Source organism: Marmota marmota, unplaced genomic scaffold (genome assembly GCF_001458135.2).
Source record: "Marmota marmota marmota unplaced genomic scaffold, marMar, whole genome shotgun sequence".
NCBI classification, from domain to species: Eukaryota; Metazoa; Chordata; class Mammalia; order Rodentia; family Sciuridae; genus Marmota; species Marmota marmota.
The window spans coordinates 26,738-43,598 of record NW_025999895.1 but is presented as its reverse complement, the minus strand read 5'-3'; the positions used below and the strand labels follow the sequence as shown (position 1 = coordinate 43,598).

The 16,861-nt window shown below is 36.2% G+C and overlaps 2 pseudogenes; one reads left to right on the top strand and one right to left on the bottom strand.

Annotated features, from left to right (window-relative positions):
- Positions 1–9,723, bottom strand: part of LOC107157815 — a 50,178-nt pseudogene extending 40,455 nt beyond the window's left edge.
- A 4,124-nt stretch (positions 9,724–13,847) lies between these two features.
- LOC107157874 lies at positions 13,848–15,812 on the top strand (annotated as a pseudogene).
- The last annotated feature ends 1,049 nt before the right edge of the window (positions 15,813–16,861 follow it).

Below are 16,861 nucleotides of genomic sequence, written 5' to 3'. Positions count from 1 at the left end.
GGACTCAATACCTTTATTTTATTTATTTATTTTTATGTGGAACTGAGGATTGAACCCACTCCCTCATGCACACCAGGCAAGTACTCTACCACTGAGCCAGAACCCCAGCCCCTATGCTGTGGCCGTTAACATAAATTTAATATAAAAACTATGGTCCCACCCTGGGCTGGGGTTGTGGCTCAAGTGGTAGAGCGCTTGTCTTGTATGCATGAGGCATTGGGTTTGATCCTCAGCACCATATAAAAATAAAGTAAAGATATTGTTTCCACCTAAAACTAAAAAAATAAATATTAAAAAACTATGGCCCTTGAAATTAATAAAAAGCTTGTCCTGTGGCATTCCAATACTGATATTATATCCATCCTATGGCTTCCCTCTGCCCTTTAATATTAATATAATATCCTGTGATAGCATCTAAAACTAATGTAATATGTTCTCTGTGGCATTTAATTTTAATAAAATATTTATGCTATAGCATCCTATTCTAATATTATAGCTGCTCTGTAATGTTTATGATTAATATAATATCAGCATTATAGATTTTAAAATTAACATTATAGGTACTCTTTGACCTTTAATTTTAATATAATATCCATACTACAGCACCTAAAAGTAATATAATACCTGACCTTTAATATTAACATGATATCTGTACAATAGCATTGAAAATCAATATATTAGTGCCCTTCATCTTTTACTGTTAATATAACATCATTAATACAGAATATAATACAGATATACTACTGCCCTGTGTCCTTAAATGTTAATATTATATTGATATTGTAGCAATGAAAATTAATACAACAACTGCCCTGTTTCCTTTATTATTAATAATATCAATAGTGTAGCCTGGAAAAGTAATACATATACTGTGGCCTTTAACATTTTTGTAATGTAGTGTGGCCTCTGAAACTAGTAATAGCTTAAATATTGCCTTTCATGATAATATGATGTCTGTAATATAGTATCTAAAATAATACAATAGCTTTCCTGTTGCCTTTAAAATATTATAGTATTCAAGGCATGACATCTCAAATTAAATAAATAGTTGGGTGCAGAGACACACAATTGTCATCTCAGTGACTTGGGAGGCTAAGGCAGGAGCATCACAAACTAAAAGCCAGACTCAACAACTTAGCAAGGCCCTAAGCAACTTAGCAAGACCCTGACTTAAAATAAAAATAAATGGCTGGGGCTGAGGCTCAGTGGTAGCATGCTCACCTGGCACATGTAAGGAACTGGGTTTGATCCTCAGCACCACATAAAAATAAAATAGAGGTATTGTATCCACCTACAACTAAAAAATACATATTAAAAAATAATAAAAAGGGCTGGGAATGTGGCTTAGTGGTTAAGCACCCCATGCCCAATCCCTGATACCAAAATAAATAAATAAATATTTTTTTTTAAAAAAAGCATGCTGTAGCCTTTAATACTAATGAGATTTCAATATTATAGCATCTGAAACTAATATAATACTTGCCCTGTGTCAATTAATACTGATATGATATCCACAATATGATATGTAAATCTAACATCATACTTCTCCTATGGACTTTAATATTACTGTGATATTCTACTAGAACATTAGAGGTAAATAATAGCTGCACTTTTACCTGTAATGGATAGACTGTCCTTACTGTAGCATCTGAGACTAACATATTAGCTGTCCTATGGCCTTTAATATGAATATAATATTTCATGTTATATAATCTAAAAGTAATATATTAGCTGCCCTATGGCCTTTAATGTTAATGTAATATCCATATTTAGCATCTAAAATTAATATAATGGCTGCCCTGTAGCCTTTAATACTAACATGATGTCCTTACTATACCACCTAAATATAACAAAATAACTTCCCCTTGGTCTTTAATATTAATGTAATATCCATACTTTAGTATCTAAAACTAACATAATAGCTTTCCTGTGCCTTCTTTACTAATGAAATATATAAAGTGCAGCATCTTCCCTGTGGCTTTTGCTACTAATATATATAGTATAGCTTATAAAACTGACATGATAGTTGTCCTGTGACCTTTGATACTCATATCTAAATATAATAGTTGTGCTGTGGCCATTTATATGCATGTAATATTTGTATTATGGCATCTAAACCTAATATAATGCTGCCTGAGTCTTTAATACTATCATGATATCCATATGATAGTATCTAATATTAATATAATAGTGGCTTTGTAGCTATTATCATTCAAAACTAATATAATAACTGTCCTATGGCCTTTTGTAGTAAAATGATATCTATACTATAGCATCTCAAGTTAATAATTGCACTGTGGCCTTTAATACTAGTTATATTACCTTAAACATATAATATCACCTTAAACATATAATATATATGCTCCGTGGCCTTTAATGTTAGTGTAATATGCATTCTATACTAAAACTAATATAAAATTTGTCCTGCATTATTTAATATAATGTAATATACATATTAAAGCACCTTAAAGTAATGTAATATGTGTCCTATGGCCTTTATTACTAAAATGAGATCCATATTTTAGCATCAATACTAATATAAGAGATTCCTTGAGGCCTTTAACACTAATATGATATCCATACTGTAGCTCTAAAGCTAATGTTATAGCTGTTCTGTGGCACTTAACATCAATGTAATATTAATACTATAATATGTTAAACTAATATAATAGTGGCTATGTAGCATTTATTGCTAATGTGATATCCATAATATAGCATCTAAAATCAATATAATAGCTGCACTGAAGCATTTAATATAATATCCACATGATTGCATCTAAAACTAATATAATTACTGCCTTGTTTCTTCCTTCTACTGGCAGAGGGGTCTGCACAAGCTGCAGCCCTCTGCAGCTGAGAAGTGTTGCAGCTCTCAATGGTGGCCATATCCTCCAGTGACACAGCAGACCCCAGCAGCTCACTGTCGACAGTTTCTTCTTCTTTCTGGGTTCTTGTCTTGTGAATTTGAAGAATGAAATCACAGACCAGGATGCGTGAGTGTGAGAGCAGGATTTATTCACACGAGCATAGAAACAGGACTCCTGTAGTGTGAGCAGTGCAAGAGGAGCCCTGAAAAGGGTTGCCATCTGATTGTGCCAGTCTAGGTTTATACAGCACTTGGGTCAACACTATGGGTCCAAACTTATGCTAATCAGCATTTGGAAAAAGTACCAATGCAGTTGGTGCAAACATTATGCTAATTAGGGTTTGGAAATGCACTGACACTGTTTGTTAGCGCTGAAAAAGTACCAATGCTGTTGGTGCAAACATCATGCTAATTAGGGTTTGGAAATGCACTGACACTGTTTGTAAGTGCTGAATCCCATTCCGGTTTGCCCTCTTCCTTTATCTCCCTGCTCCTCTGGAATGACAGGTCAGTGCACCATGGCCTGTTGAAGGCGGCCGTGGCCCTCAACAATGGCCTGCTTGTGGCAGTGATCCACCCCACCTCAGACCCCCAATGCCAGCTTGACAGACTCTTTGAGGCTGTGGCCATGCTTGGCACCTGTGCTCCAGCCTGCCCAGGTTGTTGCTCCTCTGTTTTGCTCTGCTGCTTGGCTGCTGCTTCTCAACAGAGACCAGAGGGCCAGCTGCATGGCTTGGCAGCTGGGAAGCTGTGTCGCTGGCCTGTAGCACTAATAGGATATCTGTACTGTACCATACACACTTAGTATAGCAGTTGCTCTGCAGCCTTAAATATTGATCTAATATCAGTATTGTGGCCTTCAAAACTGAAATCACAATGGCCCTGAGGCTGTTTAATTCTAATATGATATCCAAATGTTAGCATCTAAAACTAAAATGATATTTGGCTTGTGATCTCTAATAAGATATTTATGCTATGCAACCTAAAATTAATATAATAGCTACCCTGTGGCCTTTAATATTATTATAATATTCATACTATAGCATCTAAAAGTAATGTGATAATTGCCTTGTGACCTTTATTATTAATGTAAAATCAGACCAACACATCTTAAACTGATATAATAGCTGAGTTTTGGCTTTTAATACTAATCTGATATCCATATTATAGCACCTAAAATTAATAAAATATCTCCCCTGTGGCCTTTGATATTTATGTAATATCCATACTCTGGCCTCAAATCCTAATATAATAGTTTATAATATTTATACTGTGACCTCTAAAATATCAGAGTAGCCCTTGTGGTCTTTATTACTAATATGATATTTATTTTAGAGCATGGATATGTGATAATAGCTGAGGCCTTCAATATTAATATGATTTATAGACCATAAATTGAAAATTGGTATCAAAGCTGTACTGAGGTATTTAATACTAACATGATGATATTCATACTGCACATTTAAAACTAATATAATGTGGTCTTTAATATTAATATGATATCCCTACTGTGTACTCTAAAACTAGTGTAATAGCTTCCATGTATCCTTTATTACTAATATAATATCCATTCTATAGCATCTAAAACTAAAAGAATAGCTGCCCTGTGGCCATTTATATTAATATAATAGCCAAAATATAGCATCTCAAACTGATATAATATTTGTCTTGTGGCCTTTAATAATAAAACTAATATAATATGTGCCCTGTGCCCTTTAATACTGACATGATATTTATATTATAGCTTCCAATACTAATATAATGGTTGCCCTGTGGAATTTATAATTGATATAATATCAGTAATATAGATTCTAGCCAAGTGCAGTGGTGCATGCCTGTAATCCCAGCAACTCAGGAGGCTGAGGCAGGAGAATCATGAGTTCAAGCCAGCCACAACAACTTAGTGAGGCACTTAGCAACTCAGCAAGACCCCATTTCTAAATAAAATATAAAAAAGAACTGGGGGTGTTGCTCAGTGGTTAGGTACCCCTGGTACCAAATAAATAAATAAATAAATAAATTATATATATATATATTTATTCTAAAACTAATGTAATAGGTACCCTGTGGCCTTTAATTTTAATACAATACCATATATATTTTAAAATATTTACTTATTTATTTATTTTAGTTTTCGGCAGACACAACATCTTTGTTTGTATGTGATGTTGAGGATTGAACCCGGGCCGCACGCATGCCAGGCGAGTGCCCTACCACTTGAGCCACATCCCCAGCCCACAATACCATATTATTGCACCTAATACTAACATAATAGCTGACCTGTGACATTTAACTAACATGACATCCATATGATAGAATTGAAAACTGATATATTAATTCCCTGTGGCTTTTAATATTAATATATCATTATTAGTATATCATCTAATACTAATACAATAGCTGTCCTATGGACTTTAATATTACTATGATATCATACTATAGCTTCTAAAACTAAAATAACAGCTGAACTTTGTTTGGCCTTCATCACTGATGTAATATCCATACTATCTTACATTAATTCAGTAACTGCCCTGTGTCCTTCAGTGTAAATTTAATAATAACTATGCTATAGTGTCTAACACTAGTATAAAGCTTCACTTTTAACCCACATAATATCCATATTATAATGTATAAAACTAATACAATAGCTACAGCCTGGCCTTTAATGCTAATATGAATTCCATACTGTACTATCTAATACTAATATAATAGATGCTCTGTGGCTTTAATACTCAAAATCTGTAGTTTAGTATCTAAAACTAATAACTTCCCTGTGGTCTTTAATTCTAACATAATATTTATAGTGAATTTCTAATACTCTTGTAATAGCTATCCTGTGTCCCTGAACATTAATATAATATTCATATTATTGCATCTGAAACAGCTGACTGTGGACTTCATTACTAATATAATAGTCATACTATAGCATGTAAAATTAATACAATAGCAGCCCTGTGGCCTTTACTAGTAACACTTCTGCATCTAAAACTAATGTAATAGGTGCCCTATGACCTTAAATACTAATGTGATATCCATATTAGCGCATCTGAAACTGATATAATAGTTGCCTTGTGGCCTTTAATATTCATATCAATACTATAGCTTCTAAAACAAACAAACAAAAGCTGCCTAGTGACCTTTATAACTAATATAATATCTATATTATTAGCATCTAAAACTGATATAATAGTTGCTCTGTTCCTTTAGTACTGATCTGACATCCATAATCTGGTATCTAAAATTAATGTAATAGCTGCACTCTGGTGATTATAATTAATATATTCCCCATATTATAGATTCTAAAACTAATACAGTTGTGCCCTGTAGCCTTAAATACTATTATAATGTCCATACTGTACAAATCTACAACTAATGTGATAGTGCTTTGAGGCCTTTAATTTTAATATAATATCCATACTATAGCATCTAAAACAAATATAATAGCTGCCTTATGACATTTAATACTAATACAATATCCATACAGTAGCAAAAAGAAAACTGATATATTAAAAGAAAAATATATTAAATATATTAAAAAGATATATATATATATATATATATATATATATATATATATATATATTAAAATTTAAGATATATTAAAAAGAAAACTGATATATTAATGCCCTGTGTCTTTTATACTGATGTGTCTTTTATACATCTTTAATATTAATATGATGGAGATATTATAGTAACAAAAATTAATATAACTGCCCTGTTATTTTTAATACAATATCCATACTGTGGCCTATAAAACAGGCCTCTCAACTCAACACCTCTCAACTCCCATGTTTTCCTTCACCAACTGTTCTAATCTCCTGTATATTCCTCTACCACCTCCTTTCTCAGCCCCCTTTGTATTATATTAACAATACCTATCCTGTGAGCTCTAACATTAATATAATATCCATAGTGTGGCCTCCAGAACTAATGTAATTGCTTTAATTTCATTTTTCATGCTAATATGATGTCTGCATACAGCATCTAAAACTAATACAATAGCTGCACTGTGCTCTTTAAAACTATTATAATATCCATAGCATGATATCTTTTTTTAAAATTTATTTTTTAGTTGTAGTTGGACCTAATACCTTTATTTTATTTATTTATTTTTATGTGGTGATGAGGATCGAACCCAGGGCCTCGCACGTGCTAGGCAAGCGTTCTACCACTGAGCCTCAATCCCAGCCCCATAGCATGATGTTTAAATAAATAGGTGCCCTGTGACCTTTAATACTAATGAGATCTCAAAACTATAGCATCTGAAACTAATATAATACTTTCCCTGGGGCAGTTAATACTAATATGACATTCATAATATAGCACTCAAATAAAATAGAATAGCAGCCAGTGGACTTTAATGTTACTGTGACATCCATAGAACCACATCTAAAACTAATAAAAACTGTGTTCTGTGTACTATCCATGCTATGGCATATATAACTACTGTATATTCTGTGACCTTTAGTATTATTGTGATATTCATATTGTACCACCTAATATTAATATAATAGCTGCCATGTGGCTTTATACTAACAGGATATCTATCTTATGGCATATAAAACTAATAAACAACTGCCACGTGGATATCAATACTAATATAATATTATAGTACTGTACATAAATTATAGTCCTGTAAATTATAGTTCTGCACTGCCCTGTCACTTTTTTACTAATATAATTTCAAAAATATAGCATCTAAAAACTGATGTAATACCTACCCTGTGGCCTTTAATAGTAACAAAATATCCATAGCATAGCATCTAAATTTAATACTTTAGTTGCCTTGTGACCTTTGATATTAACTTAATAGCTCTATAAGAGCATCTAAAATAAACATAGGTATGAAATATGATATGTCAAGAGCTTTGTAATGTTTTGAACAACCAATAAAAAAAAATAAAGATAAAATAAACATAGTAACTTCTCTGTGGCCTTTAATATTTCTGTGATATCCATGCTATGGCACCTAAAATAACATAATAGCTGCCCTGTTGCATTTAACATTAATACAATATCCAAATTATATTATCCAAAATTAATATGATAACTCCCTGTAGCTTTTTGGAGTAATATGATATTCATACTACACCATCTCAAGCTAATATAAAAACTGCACTGTGGCATTTAATGCTGATGTAATATTCATAATATAGTACCTTAACTAATAAAATAGAGGCTTTCTATGGTCTTTTATCATCTTTAATATTAATTTAATATCCATACTTTAGCATCTAAAAATAATAAGAATATTCCCTGTTGCCTTTAACCTAATGTAATATTTATATTATTGTATCTTTAAAAAAAATTTTTTTAGTTGTTAGTGAACCTTTATTTTATCTATTTATATGCAGTGCTGAGAATCAAACCTAATGCCTCACACATGCTAGGCAAGCACTGTACCATTGAGCTACAACCCTAGCTCCTGTATCTTCTTTTTTTTTAACTGCAAAACATTTTATTTTATATATCACTGGCCATAAATTTTTGTAATTAGTTATTACGTAAATGCTGCCTAGTGCCATTATTCTGCCCACAATCCACTTGTGCATTTATAAACAGAATTTTCATGATTTACATAAGCACTTCTATCAGTGAAGATGTTACAGTGAGGTGCAATCTAATATCCATAATCTGATGCTTTGCAGATAGCAATGTAGGAGAAAATTATTTGTAATCATCTTTTGCTTCAGTGACCTTATATAAAAATCAATAATTTAGAATTAAATTCTCAGTTTCCAAAGGAGATTTTCAAATGTACATATAGAAATGGTTACAGAGAGCAAGAGTTTTAAGAAACATGTCCACATGTCTACATCCTATTGTAACTGCTGTACTATTTTTTTTTCTTCCAGCTTCTTTCCTTTGCCTGAAAGAGGGGTTCAGATAAGACTTCTTTCATGTACTGAACTTTCTGTAGCTCTATTTTTCTTCAATCTGTTCACTATAAATTTAGCTGGGAGTTTCTGTTTCATCTCTTCAACTCTCTTCATTGCATCAATACTTTTATTCCATAGTTCTCACTGGCATTTGACAGGTTAATTTCTACATTTTTCAAATTCAAATGAATTATCCACTGTAAGCTCTTTTTATATATATATATTTATTTTTTAGTTATAGGTGGACACAATATCTTTATTTTATTTTTATGTGGTGCTGAGGATCGAACCCAGTACCTGATGCATACTAGGCGAGCGCTCTACCTCTGAGCCACAACCCCAGCCCCACTGTAAGCTCTTGACCTACTGCTTTCCTGAATGCTTTAGTCCACCTGGCCTTGTGAGGATCATGCTTCTGTTAAAAGTTCTTAGGACATTGGATTTACAGGGTCTGAATACCTTACAATGACTGAATATGAACATCATGCCACGGACAGGGCAGATGGGCCCTGAACAGAAATAGCACTTCTTGATATGCATGTTGAGCTTGTGGGACCCCACCAACCAGGCCATGAGCTAGGGAGGAAGTGGTATCATATTATTACATCTTAAACTAATGGGATAGATGCCCTTGGCCTGCAATACTATCATGATATTCAAACATGCCATCTAAAACTAATATAAAAGCTGATCATGGCTTTTAACACTAATATTATATCCGTAGCACTCCATCTGAAACTAATATAATAGCTGCCCTGTGGAAATGAATACTAATGTGATATCCATACTATAGTATTTAAAACTTATATAATAGCTTCCCTGTGGCCTTTAACATTAATATCATGCTATAGTATCTAACACTGATATAATAGCAGCCCTGTGACCTTAAATACTAAGATGATGTTAATACTATAGCATCCAAAACCAGTATAATACTTGCCCTGTGATCTTTAATACTACTGTAATATCCATACTATAGCAACTAAAGCTAATATAATAGGTGTTCTGTGTGTTTAATATTCATATAATATTAATAATGTGGCCTCTGAAACAGAAATAACAACTGCCTTGTGGCCTTTTATTCTAGTATACTATCCTACTACATCTTGTAAAACTAATATAATAGCTGCCATGTAGGCCTTGAATACTAATATGACATTTATACTATACCTTGTAAATGCCCCCTCACCCTGCTTCATTACACTTCAGCTGCTCCTGGGACAGTATCCCATCCCCAGAAGCAACATCTGCCTCAGAGAACACTGTCCCTGTCAAGGACTGAGACTCCTCCTTCCTTGTCTTAGATATAGTAAAGGTGGTAGAGGAGCTGGGAGTGGGGTTTGGGATTGTGCCCACTTACCAGCATGTGCCCCAGAGAAGCCATCTGAATGCTCAGAGCCTGTTTTAATACCATTAACAGGATATGAAAATGTCCCAGGACAAGACTGCTGTGACACTCAGGTGCAGTATTCACAATGACTGTGGGAAAAGTGGCTTGATTGTTTCAGATCAAGTTCACATTCAGGCAAATCAGGATCTCTCCAACCTGGTCCAGAAGAATGCATTCCAAGAATAGAGCCGATGTGGCCAACCAGCCCTGGATGGAGGAGTGAGGCCTGCCTACAAATGTCATCCACACTGAAACCATCCCCTTCTCGAGGTCAGCCAGGCTGAAGCCCAGCCCCTTCTCAAGTTCAAAATCAGAAAACCAGAATTATGTGATGAACATTAGGGTTAGGGTGGGAATTATGGTTGGGGTTGAGCCTGAGCAAATTTTTGGTCTGGAGTGTGGTCAGTGTTGGGTACAGAATAGGTGAGGATGATCTAGAGAGTAGATGTTAAACAGAAGCACATGGTTTGTGGGCTTAGATTTAGGGATTCTAGGGTGAGGTAAAAGCTAGGAGATAGGAAATAGTGTTAGTGTTTTAGAGTTATGAATAGGTAAGAGGGGTCAGAATAAGGGTCAAACCAAGACTTCATTAGAATTCAGAACCCTGAGATACTATCTTCCACACTGTGTTAACATTGACCACCGCCTCTGATGACCTGCTCTGTGGCCCTACATCACTTATCGATTCCTGTGTAGCCCTGTATCACCTCCCACATGGCTTCTGGTGTGCCCTTCACTGTTTCCTTTTACTGATCCTGTGTAGCCCTCAACCTTCTCCTCTTGTCTCCTCCTGTGTAACACCCCACCAGCACCTTTCATCTCTGAGTAACCCTCCACCACCTCCTCTCAGCTTTCTGTGTAGCCCTCCACCTTCTCCTCTCATCTCCCCATTTAGCCCTCCACCACCTCCTTTTATCCCCTCCTGTGCACTCTCATGTCACCTCCTCTCGAGGACTCATGTGTAGCCCTTGACCATCTCCTCTCATGGCTTCTTTGTAGCACTTCACCATCTCTTCTCATCCCATCCTCTGTAGCCCTCCACCAACACCCCTCAACTCCTCGGTTTTCCTTCACCAACTGCTCTCATCTCCGGTGTATCCCTCTACCACCTCCTTTCTCAGCCCCCTGTGTGACCCTTGACAATAATCTCTTACAGGTCACTGTGTAGCACCACCTCCTCTCCTGACAAAACAGTCCTTCCCAAGGATGCTCAGCCAGCCTCAACTCAACTGTGTTCCTGAGACTCGGACCTATTCTAGAAGTTGTTTAAGATTCTCCATGTCTTCTAATGACTTGTCCATGCAATTGGCTTTTTAGGTATTTCCTTTACATTTAATTCTTTAAATTCTAAAACTTAAGTTACCCAGATTCTTCATCAACCTTTGATTTTCTTCGTTTGTGTTCTATTTCATTCAAAAAGCCAAGCTGCTTACTTCTTCAGGGTTGACTCTTAGTACTTTCCTCAGACAATGTAAAGCCTACTTTGGTAAGTCTATGCTTTTGTTCAAGTATTCAGAAATGTCACTTACTTACTATGTTGTTGTCATGCTTTGCCAACTTAGTGTTCACCTAAGTGTTCTGTCAGTCAGCCTCTCTCTCGACTGTCCCCAAACTTCATTACTGTTGATGTTTGCCAGGAGAACTGGGGACCACCTCTGTACTCTGCCAATCAGGTGTTCAACTCCTCCTTCATCTTGGGCAGTGGAGTTTTGACCTTAGCTGGTCCTCTGCAGAACTGTCATGGTGGCCATCCTATTACGGGCTTCATCTACAAGTCAATCTCATGTTGATGCGGGCACTGGGGTCAACTGCTGGTCAGAAGTTACCTTAGTGTGGCTGCGCTACTAAAGGGATCTTCTGTAGTGGCACCCCCTCCTCCACAGAAAATCTTAACTAGGTATCTCCATAAATCTTCACCATAATTAATTTTAGGATTATCAGCAAAAGAGTCTCTATCTACAAGAGAGTTCAATGTATATCTAAAATAAATGTAATAGCTGACCTTTGGTCTCTAATACTAATATAGTATGCACACTATAGCATTGAATACTAATATAATAACTGCCTTTTGGTCTTTTACAGTAATATGATATCCATATCAAAACGTCCCAATCTAATATAGTAGCTGTCTCGTAGCCTTTCATACTAATGTAATATACATACTGTCTCATCTAATAGATCTCCTGTGTTCTTTATTTTTTTCCTGTGTTCTTTAATATTAATATAATATCAATATATAGCATCTTAAACTAATTCATGTACCTTTGCCTCTAATACTTAATGATGTTCATACTATAGTACCTAGTACTAATATAATAGCTGACCTGTGCTCTCTTTTTTTTTTAAAGAGAGAGAGAGAAAGAGAGAGATAATTTTTTAAATATTTATTTTTTAGTTTTTGGTGGACACAACATCTTTATTTTATTTTTATGTGGTGCTGAGGATCGAACCCAGTGCTCTGCACATGCCAGGCAAGTGCGTTACTGCTTGAGCCACATCCCCAGCCCTGACCTGTGCTCTTTAATTCAAATGCGGTATCTATACTATAGTCTCTAAAATTGATATAATAACTGGGACTCTAAAACTAATATAATAGCTTCCTGTGGCCTTCAATACTAACATGTTATGCTCTCTGGTACTTAAAATATTATAAAAGTTGTCCCTGTGGTATTTAATACTAATGATATCCATAGTACAGCATTTAAAACTAATAAAATAGGTGAACTGTGACCTTTAATATTAACATAATATCCATAATTTAGCATCTAAATCTAATATAATACATGCCCTGTGTCCTTTTTTAAAAAAATTTCTTTTAGTTGTAGATGAACATAATACCTTTATTTTATTTATTTACATATTTATTTATTTATTTTTAGTTGGTGCTGAGGATCAAACCCAGGGCCTCACATGTGGTAAGTGAGCGCTCTCCTGCTGAGCCACAACCCCAGCCCATAATTTATTAATTTCTTGTGGTGCTGAGGATCAAACACAGTGCCTCACACATGCTAGGCAAGCACTCTACCACCAAGCCACAACCCCAGCCCTACCCTGTGGCCTTTTAAAAATATTTTTTCAAAGTCATAGATGAACACAATACCTTTATTTAATTAATTCATTTTAATGTGGTACTGAAGATCCAACCATGGCCTTATGCATGCCAGGCAAGTGCTCTACCACTGAGTCACAAGCCCAGCCCCTGCCCCATGGCCTTTAACATTAATATGATATAAAAATTATGGTCCTGAAATTAACATAAAAGCTGTCCTGTGGCCTTCCAATGCAGATATTATATCCATCCTATGGCTTCCCTCTGCCCTTTAATATTAATATAATATCCTTGTGATAGCATGTAAAACTAATATAATAGCTTCCCTATAGACTTCACTATTAATATATCATCCATATTATGACCTCTAAAACTGATAGCTGTCCTGTGGCCTTTGTTACTAATATGATCTCCATAATATTGCAATGGAACTGATAAAATAGCTGCTCTGTGGCATTTACTATTAATATGATTTTCATATTAGTGCATCAAAACCAAATATCAGAGCCATTAGAGGCCTTTAATACTAATATGATATCCAAACTATAGTACCTAAAATGAATATTGTAGCTGGGCTTTGGCTTTTAAATCTAATGTGATATCCATACTATGGCATCTAAAACTAGAACAATAGCTCCCCTGTAGCTTTTAATACTAGTATGACATCCATATTATGACCTCTAAAAACCAATGTGATAGATGTCCCGTGACTTTTAATATGATTGTGACACCTTTTCTACAGCCTGTGAAACCAATATAATAACTCTCTGGTGGATTTTAATATTTAATATACATGACATAGAATCTAAAACTGATAAACAGGTGCTCTGTGGCCTTTAATATTAACATGATATTTATATTATAGTACATTAAGCTAGTAAAATATCTACTTTTTAGCCATTAAACTAATGATATTCATGCTATACTATTGAAATTAATATATCAGTTGCCATGTTGACTTTAATACTAACATGTTATGCATACTTGAACATCTAAAAGTGACATAATTGTTGACCTGCCATTTAATACTAATATGATATCCATGCTACAACATGTAAAACTGATATAATGGCTTCCCCGAGATCTTTAAAACTAACAAAATATCCATCCTAATATAAGAGCTGTCCTGTGGCCTTTAATAATATAATATAATATATATAATACTAATGATATTCATATTATGTCATCTTAAACTGATAAAATAGCTGCCCTGTGACCTTTAATATTAATATAATATCATACTGTAGCATCTGAATTAATATAATGGCTGTACTGTGGTCTTAGCACTAAATAATATACATACTGCATCACCTAAAACAAATAGTTGCCCTGATGCCTTTAATACTGATATGATATCATACTAGTAGAACATCTAAAACTGCTTAGTATAGCATCTAGAACTGATATAATAGCTGTCCTGTAGCCTTAAATACAAATAAGGTATACAGGAGGCTGGAGGTGAAGGCTCTGGAGCGGTGAGTGTGGAAGCAATAAAATGTAAAACACAGGAGCTGTCAGCAGCCATGTGTCCTACCATATGGAACCAGCTGGTCTGCAGTGAAAAAGAAGCCAACGTGCAAAAAGCAGCAGAGAACCATGTGTGCTCAGTGCTACATCTCCTTTGCTGATGTTGAAAAACCTCACATCAACATTCGAGATTACGTCCATCTCACACCAGTGCTAACAAGCTCTATTTTGAATCAAGTAGCAGGACGCAATCTTTTCTTCAAATGTGAAGTCTTCTAGAAAACTGGATCCTTTAAGATTCGTGTGGCACTTAATGCCATCAGAGGCTTAATTCCTGCCACCTTAGAAGGGAAGCCCAAAGCTGTTGTTACTCACAGCAGTGGAAATCATGGCCAGGCTCTCATTTATGCTGCTAAATTGGAAGAGATTCCTGCTTATATTGTGGTACCCCACACAGCTGCCAACTGTAAAAAACTGGCAATACAAGCCTATGGAGCCTCTATAGTTTACAGTGAACCGAGCGATGAGTCCAGAGAAAAGGTTACAAAAAGAATTTTGGAAGAAACAGAAGGCATCGTGGTACATCCCAACCAGGAGCCTGCAGTGATAGCCGGGCAAGGCACAATTGCCTTAGAAGTGCTGAGTCAGGTTCCCTTGGAGGATGCACTGGTGGTTCCTGTAGGGGGGGAGGAATGGTTGCTGGAATGGAAATCACTGTTAAGGCTCTGAAACCTAGCGTGATGGCATATGCTGCTGCACTCTTGAATGCAGTTGATTGCTACAAGTCCAAACTGAAAGGGAAACTGACCCCCAATCCTTATCCTTCAGAAACTATAGCAGATGGTGTTAAATCCAGCATTGGCTTAAACACCTGGCCTATTGTAAGGGACCTTGTGGATGATGTCTTCACTGTCACAGAGGATGAAATCAAGTGGGAAGCTAAAATCTCAGGACACAGCTGGTTTGGGAAAGGATGAAACTACTCATTGACCCTACAGCTGGTGTGGGAGCGGCCGCTGTGCTGTCTCGGGATTTTCAAGCAGTTTCTCCAGAAGAAAGAACATCTGTATTGTTCTCAGTGGTGGAAATGTGGACTTGACCCCCTTAACTTGGGTGAAGCCCGCTGAAAGGCCAGCTCCTTATCAGTCTGTTTCTGTTTGATTTATATAAAAGAAAGAGATGGGTTCAGTGTCTCTCTAGATACATGAAATTTTTGTTTTTCATGTTCCCCCATTTGGGGCAGCTCAGTGGCAGAGCACTTGCCTGGTGTGTGCAAGGACCCAAGTTTGATCCCCAGCACCAAAACATCTTCTCGTAAAGTTTTCAAAGTCCTAATGGAGAACAGATATTTCAGTAAGTTTAATAGTTTTCTTAGACTAAGCAGAAAAACTTCCATACTTAACTGAGCCAAGATCTTTCGTAAACAGGACAGCAGACTGTTGGACTGAAGTATTAACTACAAACTGCTCAGTCACAACCTGCAGGCCCCATCTACAGTGCTAATTAGTAACAATAAGACAGAATCCTTCTGAATCCCAAATTCCACATTTTCTTACCTAAAGGCTCCCTGATGTGTCCTCTACGGCCCCACTTGGTTCTCAGTTCCACTGGTTGAAACCATAGCACATCCTCTTAGAATGCAGCATACAGAAGACCAAAATGAAACATTTACTCATAATGTAAACACAACCCTCACACCATAAAAGCAATAAGATCCCATCCTCTTCCTTTGTACCTACCTCTATTAAAAAACATAACGTTAAAATAAAAAACAAATAAGATATACATACTCTATCATCTAAATGGATATAATATCTCCCCTGTGGTCTTAATACTAATATAATAGCTGTCCGTTTTTTTTTTTTTTTTTTTTCCCTGTGTGTACAGGGAGCCCTGCCCCGGCTCCCACACTCCTGGGGCGGAGGCCTCTGGCATGGTGCCTGGAGAGAGTGGAAGGTCAGTGGGCAGTGCCCCACCCTGCCCTGTCCACCCCACACAGACCCGCTGTGCAGAGAGCTGTGGTCACCCTCAGTCGGGGGGCAGCAGGCAGGATGGCCCTCAGGCATCATCTGTGAGTGAGCCTCTGTGCTGGGCGAAGGGGGGACCCCAGAGCTCCCCTGGCACAGGCGCTGCCCTGGGCAGTGGGACACTCAGCTCCTCTCCTACTGCAGAAGAGCGCCGGCTTGCAACTGGGGGTCCACGGGGCTCAC